A 9,622-nucleotide genomic window follows, 5' to 3' on the forward strand; every position below is an offset into this window, starting at 1 on the left:
GTATATACGTAGATTTCACGAAAGCTTTCGATTATTTAAATTGCTCTATCCTGCTAAAGCAACTTGATATGCACGGAATCCGCGGAACGTTTCTATCACTACTGACGTCCTACCTTAGTGAGCGCAAGCAGTACGTATATTTAAATAGCTGCTCTTCTAATATATTACCCATTTCTGCTGGCGTACCTCAAGGGAGTATTCTTGGCCCATTTTTGTTTAACTTATATTTGAATGACATTGTTAACGTCGATCCTATGGTGAAATTTGTCATTTATGGTGGTGATGTGAGACTGTTATTCTCTGCAGAAAGTACGGATGAGCTGACTCTGAGAGCGAACAGAACGCTTGTGAAATTAGATACAAGGGCGCAACTTAACAAATTGAAAATATACGCTAGTAAAACGAAGGCTGTCATATACCGTGCGATAAACAAGAAAATTAACATTAACTCAGACATTAGGCTGCAAAACTCAGAGGTAGAACTAGTAAGCGCATTTAAAATGCTTGGAGTGTTCTTCAGCGAAAATATGACCTGGGACACTCATATCGACCACGTTGTGTCAAAACTGTCTCGCATCGTTGGATTGACATAAGCCAACAGATACATTCTACCGTCAAAGGTTAAGCTTGCGTTATTTTACTCACATATGAAATATTGCCAATTCGTTTGGGGGAACACAACAAAAGGTAATTTGCAAAGAATCATGATATTACAGAAAAAAATGTTGCGAAGTATTGAAAACGTCCCCATGAGTCACCCTTCCCACCCTCTGTCCTTGAAGTACTGTGTAATGAAAATAGACGAGCTATATGCGCATTGCCTGTGTTCACGTTATGAGCTTGAAGTAAAAAATAACAGCTATTCCCTACTACCGTTGGCATCGCTTTCTAAAAGGACCACACCTTATAAGAATCAAAACACACAGCCATGGCTAGTCGAAACATGCAGAAGAGGATACCGATAACAAATGGTAAACAGAACCCCACCGCATTTGCTAAATTTCTGCCATAACAACGGTTTCACTCCCGAAACAGCATCGAACCAGAAACTGAAATTGTTCTTCTGGGACAAAGCTGCTTTCCCATGACAGAATTTCATGTGGTTTTTTTTCATCTCTACGCATGTACGCTAAACGCATTACAATGTACCAATGTACTGTTTCCCCGCAGGGGCGTCTGCGGCAGCAGGCGTTTGGTGTGTTGCGACACCACGTACCCGAGCACACGAGGGTTGGACCCTCCCGCGTGTAGCTGTGCGCGGCTTAGCCGTGTCTGGGGAAAGGGGGATCCTGGAGGTTGAGCCGATGCTGGGTGTTTGGACCTTTAAGGCCCCCCTGCGGAGGCAACACACCTGTTCGGCCTCTGGTTCACATAGACGGCACCCCTGGACTGACACACCCGGGGGAAATCGGTAGTCGCCTCTTCCTGTCTCTCCCTCCTCGAATCTTCGTCTTTATCTCTCACTTTTTGACCTTTCCTGTCTCCTTCTCTCTTCTTTTTACTTCCTTACTCCTGGCGGCAAGGGTTAACCCTGTGTGGCTATCCAACCTTGGGTACACCATATTCGGTTATAGCGACGGCGTACGACTGGCGTCGTGCAGACTTGTATGCAAGCTCTGTCGCGTCCCCTCGTTGGGCTCCGTGGTTGGCGGTCGGCGCTGTTGCCGAATGTACACATTTTTTCATGGAAACTCCTTTCCCCTGTCTTTTTGATCGCCCTCAGAAACGTGATCGCACCGAAGATGTCTTCAAGTTTTTTGGATACGAAGCCCATAACTTTCCCCGCTTCCACGTTATTCATTCTGAAAAGCCAAACAGAGCAGTGCGAAACATTCCACCATTCCTTGTCTCAAAGTCCTTCACTGATGTTTTTGGACCAGGTTACAAGGTGTCGAGGATGGCAAGCGGTGACCTCCTTTTGGAGCTCAGAGACCAGAAGCAATATGAAAAACTACCGACGCTAGTGTCATTTGGGGAGACCCACATAACAGTAACCCCGTACCGTACAATGAACACCACCCGCGGTGCTGTGTCGGGTGATGATTTGCTTGAGCTGACTGAAGCGAAACTTCTGGAGGGCTTCAGCGACCAAATGTGATCAATGTCAGAAGAATTAAGATGAGGCGAAATGGCAAAGAGATTCAGACGAAACACCTAATAATTGCTTTTGGATCAAGTATCTTGCCCAAGTCAATCGAGGCCCTGTACATCAAGCTCCGTGTCAGGCCGTACGTCCCAATTCACTACGATGTTTCAAATGCCAGCGCTTCGGTCACAGCTCACAGAGCTTCCTAGGCCGCCAAACATGTGCGAAATGCAGTGCCCACGAACACACATCTGAAACTTGTGAGAATGCTCTCCGCCGTGTAAACTGTGATGGGGAGCACGCCGCGTACTCGCGGTCGTGCCCATCCTGGAAAAAAGAAAAGGAAATTGTAGCAGTTAAAGTAAAGGAAAATATGAGTTTGAAGGAGGCACGCAGGTGGGTATAGTACCTGCCCAAAAAAATCTTTTGCCGATGTGGCGCGTCAGGGGGCAGCGTCACAACGGCCTCCGGCGCTGTCCGACCCACAAGTAGTGAGTCGGCAGTTACGCCATCTGCCCCCGCGACGGTTGCAGCTAGCGCTACTCCGTCAACACAGTAGAGGGGACCATCGACCCCGAAGGTGGGCGCAGCCGAGGCTGCCCCAGCCTCCACGGCCCCTTACAGCGCTGGCAACAGCCGGCGCAGCCAAATCCCGCAGGGTGCCCCATCGACCTCCGGGCTGGTGGGCGCAGGGGTCTTGCCCTCCAAGGCAGGACCCTCCCTTGTAACTTCTCGCTCGCAAGAGCATGTGTCCGGCGCCTCACGAGAGGCAATGGACACTACACCTGTCCTCAAGGTGCACCAAACGCCTAAGGAGCGGCGAGGCTCCTTCGAACGCTCCAGAAAGGGCAGAACCCCCGTTACAGGGCCTCGAAAGAGCTCTGTAACCTAAGGCATCACCTTCGTTTCCATACACACAGCACTCACTTACTTTCAATATGGATACACAAATTATTCTATGGAACGTTAGAGGTCTTCTTAGGAACCTTGATGATGTGCAAGAGCTTCAATCCTGCTAAAACCATGTCCATCATGCGCTGGAACGTTGCAGGCGCCGAGCACAGTCCAAATGGCATAACTTTGAACTCAGAGAGGCCGTCTGGCGTGATGAAGGCGATCTTTTCACGATACCTTTCGTCGACTTCTATTTGCCAGTAGCCAGACTTGAGTTCCACCGATTAGAAGTATTTAGCCTTTCACAGCCGATCCAATGCGTCGTCTATCCGTGGAAGCGGGTACACGTGTTTCTTTGTGGTTTTGTTCAGTCGACTATAATCTACGCAGAAACGTAGGGTTCCGTCTTTTTTCTTCACTAGAACAACTAGACACGCCCACGGGCTTTTCGACGGCTGGATGGTGTCGTCGCGTAGCATTTCATTGACTTGTTGCCTTATAGCTTCGAGTTCTCGCGTCGAAACACGGTAAGGGCTGTGGCGGAGTGATCGAGTGCACCCTTCGGTTATTATGCGGTGCTTTGCGACTGGTGTTTGTCGAATCCTCGATGACGTCGAAAAGTAGTCTCTGTATCGTCGAAGCGGACTTCTGAGCTGTTGCTGCATAATCACGGAGAGACTTGGATTTATGTCGAAGTCTGGCTCGGGAACTACTGTCGTCGGGGTAGATGCGATAGAATCCGAGAGGATAAACGCATTGCTGGTTTTCAGACGTTCCTCGCTGTATGCGATCGTCGCGCCCGTGTTGATGTGCTTGAATTCCTGGATGAAGTTCGTCAGCAACACTTTCGTGTTTCCTCCGTGCAGTCGAGCGATTCCTCTTACGACGCAAATTTCACGATCGAGCAGTAGATGTTGGTCGCCTTTGATGACGCCTTCGTAGACAGCAGGTGTTTTGGTGCCGACCGAAATAACAATGCTGAAGCGAGGCGCGATGCTCACTTGGTCTTCGACCACACTCAAGGCGTGGTGACTAGAAAGCCACTCCGGCGGTATCGTTTGATCTTCCGACAGCGTTATTGACTTCGAATTCAGGTCGATGATTGAGCCGTGTTGTTTCAGGAAGTCCATGCCGAGAATGACGTCTCGCGAACACTGTTGGAGGATAACGAAAGTGGCAGGGTAAGTCCAGTCGTAAATGGTAATTCTTGCCGTGCACATTCCAGTCGGCGTTATGAGTTGTCCTCCAGCGGTCCGAATTTGAGGGCTTCCCCATGTAGTCCTAACTTTATTCAACTGGGCGGCGATGTGTCCACTCATCACGGAGTAATCAGCCCCTGTGTCCACTAAGGCGGTAACTGCGTGGCCGTCGAGAAGCACGTCGAGGCCGGTAGTTCTTTGTCTGGCGTTGCAGTTAGGTCTTGGCGTCAGATCACGGCTGCGTCGTGTTGAACTGAAGCTGGAACGTCGCGTCGTCAAGTCGTCTTTCGTCGGTGTAGTCTTGCCTTCCTGACTTCGTCGGGACAGTGGCGTGTAGTCATGTCGTCGAGATGGTTTCTTCGTCGTCTTCGTCGGCGGCGGAGGATCTTCGTCAGTTCGACGAACAGCAACCGCACCTCCATCGGTTGCTGCTTTTAGTTTTCCCGATATGGGCTCGCCGAGCGGCCCCGGGCTGGGCCGGTGTATGGTCGACGCTGCGGCGACAGGTAGCGGCCTGGTGACGGCGAACGGGACGGTCGTCGAGGGCTCCATTGAGTGGCGGCGAGGTAGTCAGCAATATCGCGAGGGCGTTCCCCTTGCTGCGGGCGCGGAACGTTGACGGCGAAACCTCGCAGTCCTATCTGCCGGTATGGGCATCGTCGGTAGACGTGGCCGGCTTCGCCGCCGTGGTAGCAGAGCGGGCAGTGGTCGGGGGCTCGCCAAATGTCCGTCTTGCTCGCGTAGGTGCTCTGGGCGACGGGTGGTTGTGCGGGCACCGGCGGTGGCGGACGACGGAACTGCGGCGTTTCATGACCGCCATTTCAGTTTGCTCCTCTCTTCTCACGAATTGCGGCCTGGTTTCTCTTATATAACAGATTTGAAAGTCACTTTGGGCATAGACCACTATTTGAATTTTAAAATAGCTATTTTTCACCACCACACTTGAATATGTGTCATTGAATATATTGCGGTCTTCGATCTTCCTCCTCAGAATTCGTTTCAAGTGGATCTGCCTTGCGAAGTCCACTACTAGGAATTTGTAAATGGCAATATTGGTCATAAGATAATTAGCTAACAAGTTAATTAGCCAATTCTTGTTAATTATTCAATTTTGCATTTACATTTTTTGTGTAAGTAGTGTCCGCCGCTTCGAGTAGACCGGCTCATAAACTAGAATTGATATATCGGCCACAAGCAATCTTTAAACAATTTTGAAAGTTGCAGTTTCGAGGTTCCCGTTGTAGTCTTTGACTTCGGGACCCTCGTCTATACATTGTGTCTCACCGATTCAATGTACTTAAAAAATAATATACTGAAACTGAAGAAAAGAATAGTGTTCGCTGAAACACAGTGTATTTCAGGTGGTGCGTCCAATCTGCAAAGTAGGAATGGTGCCAGCGATTAAAATCGGACGTTTTGTTGGGGCTGAAATTTACCCAAAGGTCTGTATGCCGGTTGGCTTTCGGAGTCCAAGGCAGAAACACAATTGAGGCAGTGAAGAGTGACATGGTTTCGGGCTCGTTTGAAGTCAATATTGAGTCGAGCAAAACTCGTTTTTAAAGAAGACTCAGGAAGATAGCGCAAAGTAAACGGGCTGCTAAAGTGCGCATGTTTCTGTACCTCCAAAGCGTAAACAAAGATTGCAGGAAGAGGTCAAGAAAGGGGGCAACCAAGTACAGAGTATTTGAAAGGGTAGAAAACCAGGGGTGCTATCTATTCTATACACGCATGACAGCTGCACGGTTGCCAATATCTGTCATGTTGTCTATCTAATTCACTGTCGAGAGGTCACGTCTCTTGAAATTTGCGCGGGGAAGATACAGCTTTGCTAGATGTAATTTTGCATCTTCATTATTATGACGAAACATGGCGGGGAGCTGCAGATTTTATCGATTCAAACTTTTTCTGGTCCTTGCCGGCTATGAGTGGGAGCGTGCAGAAGCCCGTGCGATGCATCTGAGATTTCTAGAATGTCTCGTAGTGCTCTGTGACAGTTGTCATGCAGCTTGCTTAAAGGCTGCGGGAATATCCCCTGAAGGATGTCACAGAAAGGGCCGTTTCGTAAAGGTAAATTTCACCTTGCGTGACCTTGCGTGACCTTGCGTGACCTTGCGCTGGGTCAATCATGGAGATATTTATCCCCATAATATTTGGTGCGAGGTGCCGCGGGAATTATGCGAACGAGCAGCCATATTGAATAGCATTCGTGACGTATAAGCACCGCCGCCTTTGCCCTGCTGTTTGGGGCCATGAAGATCTTATGTTCACAGCACATGCAATAGTGCTTGCATGCTTTCGGCTTTGATTGCATTTGTGTTAATGGCCATAATCTTTTTAAACGCCTTTGTTTGTAATAATGTTTATTGAACATTGCAAACCTACTGCAACTTTTTGCACTAGTCACTGCTATGTTTACATTGTAATAAAGATTTGTAACTTTTCGCCTCTCAGAAGTTATAAAACGGCGGCTTTTTAAATTATCAAAATAAATACAAACAAGGCGGTGCCTCGGACTTCCCTCACGTGGAGGGAGTAAGCAGCAAAGTGATCATGAAATGACGATACCTCTAGGGCGCCCATTGCTATCGCAACGTAGCAGATGGGCTCCCGTCATGCCGAATGAGTCGAGTGGCACTGGTCTTACGTCAGTCCACTCAGGCTTGCCCGTACAAAAATGACTATTGATTAACCATTGATATATTGTTGGGGAATTGTTGAAACAACGGATTTTAACAAATTTTCAAAAGCTATTGAGTTCGCTCAACTTCTGCACCACAGTATTACCGTTGAGTGTTCTCAATAAACAATTTATTGGGTAATTTGTGTTTATTTTTGTAGTTGTTTTTTGTTGTGTAGCAGTTGAGTCCAGCATCAATAATTAGGGCTCGCATATGAAGACATTCCAATAATTTAATGTGAAGCGTTCCAACCTCATTGCTGTCATTTTGCGGCAGGTAGGTTCTTTCTATTCTTTCACCCCGCTTTCATTAAAAGAAAATAATGCGTGATCGATGGGGTGGCATTGAACGTCGGCAGTCGAGCGCGGTGCTCTAACCATTAGGCCACGAACGTGCGCATGCTCCTCTCGTTCGAAAGCCAGTAAGTTCTGAAATGCTTTTCGGTTGAGGTGTTGTGGGGAAGGTAAAGCTCCTAGCCTTAGGACTACACAACACCTTCGACGAATTGAAAGAGGCGCAACTAGTCTCCCAACAACGCAGACTACAGCAGACCCCATCTGGCAGGGAGCTCCTGAAGAAACTAGGCTGCGCCGATCAACTTCAAGAGATACAGAGGACCGACACAATTCCGGACGAGTATCGCAACACACTGAAAGTAGCACCCATACCCCGGAACATGGATCCCAAACTACACAAAGCACGCAGAGAAGCGAGGGCTGAATACCTACAAAAGACACTAGCACCCCAAGAAACGACAGTATACGTGGACGCATCCACGTACGCCAGAGCAGCGGGGCAGAGCAACAGCAACGCGGTAGCAACGGTGATTGATTCGAACCTACGCGAGATCACCAGCGCATCACTACAAGGCTGTACGATAGTCGAGGCTGAAGAAGCGGCCGTCGCTCTAGCGGCAGCGGAGGGATATCGGTCTAAACGGTCTCTAACAATCCTTACAGACTCGCAAACAGCGTGCCGCAACTACCTACGCGGCAGAATAGGGCACGGAGCGCTCCGCATACTCCGCTCCGGAGACCCCATAACAGAACGACAAACAAAAGAAGAACCAATTAGGCATACGATAGTATGGACGCCGGGACACACGGGAGTGGCAGGGAACCAAGAGGCGGACAGGATAGCTCGAGGGTACACTTATTACCGAGCATCCAACATAGGCGACCTCGAGGAGACCGAACCTGCACCCCAAGACTATTCGGCGATACTAAATTACTACAAGGGCTGCAGAAAGCGGCATCCACCACCGCACAACTCCCTTAGCAGAGAGGACTCTGTCGCGTGGAGGCAGCTACAAACGGGCTCGTACCCGAACCTAAACGTACTCAGCAAAATTTATCCCACACAATACAATGACAAATGCCCCTTGTGCCACGAAACACCCACGCTGTATCACATAACGTGGGCATGCCAGAAGATAGACGTGGTACCCGTTATACCAAACCCGAGTGCGGAGCAATGCGAGGGAGTGCTCTCCAGCGATCGCCAAGTCGACCAAGAAGGTCTGATTCGGCGAGCACAACTGGCAGCAGCATCCAGCGGAGCACTGGACTAAGGGCAACCGACCGTTGTGCTAGAAGATGGACGATTCCATCTGAAGACCGCAGAAGACCAGTGAATCTGGAGCTGATAAAGTTTTTCACTCACTCACTCACACTCTGAAATGCTTGGCGCGTGCGCAGCGTGCCACTTCCTCGTGCTGTCGCTACAGTTGGCGCTTCGCCCCATTTTCGTAGCAGTTTTCGCTCTGTAAAAGCTGCAGCGTTAGACTAGCTTCATGACCGCCCAAGTTCATAACGATTTATTTCTTCGGCGGTGTACAAATGCCATCGTCGTTTTAACATACACTAGATGACATAGCAATTGGTACGATCCAAAATGAGCACGCTTCGGGGAGCAGAAGAATGCGAAGTTCACTCGCAAACATGCACGGTGACTATGCGCATGTGGAGTTCCCCAAAAGTAGACACGGCGGCAGTGCGGCCGGCGATGAGGCAGGCACCGACACGCGACGACGCTACATTCGAGCATCCGACGCGCTATGGGAACCGTAGGATGCAAGCGGCGCACACGCTGCAAACATACACGTGAGAGATCTTCGAATTTCCGGCGACGCACCCTCCGTCCGGAAAGTAAATATAGCTTTTTTTATCCAACGGCCGTGGTACTAGAGATCAAACAACGAGCACGCTTTGAGATCGCAGCGCTCAGCCGCTATATCCATTGACTTCAAAGAGCTTCTGATTCAGAAACAGCCGCAACAGTATCGCAGCTGATCGCTGTATCTACGGCTCCTCCCGCCTGTCGCCTTGCAAGAAGCATGTCATTTATTTGAGCCTTGCCGAACGGTCGTCCTCTCGTCTCCCAAGCCTGCAGGACAGGTCCCGTATGTTCACTTAAATAGAAGAACACGAAAGGGAAATGAAAGAAATACAAGTAACGCACGATGCCTTACTTGTCACCTCGTCATCTGCTAAGGTGCTACAAACTATTCTAGTAGCGTTCCTTTGGAAAAAAATGATAAAATTAGTATTATTTTTTATTTCTAGGTGGCGCTACTAACGTCAAGGTAGCGTTCGGGTGTGTGTGTGTGCGCACGCGGTCGCAACCGTTGTAGCTTCGTTTTCAGCACACTTTTGCAACAGTACACATCGTTACCGCTAGTTTCGTAGTCGCATATTTTGGTCGTAGTATTTATTGTTTACGCTGTAAAAGAGGTTGTTCTTAAACCTTTATGAAGGTTAGTGGAT

This window comes from Dermacentor variabilis, chromosome 8 (genome assembly GCF_050947875.1).
Source record: "Dermacentor variabilis isolate Ectoservices chromosome 8, ASM5094787v1, whole genome shotgun sequence".
Taxonomy (NCBI): domain Eukaryota; kingdom Metazoa; phylum Arthropoda; class Arachnida; order Ixodida; family Ixodidae; genus Dermacentor; species Dermacentor variabilis.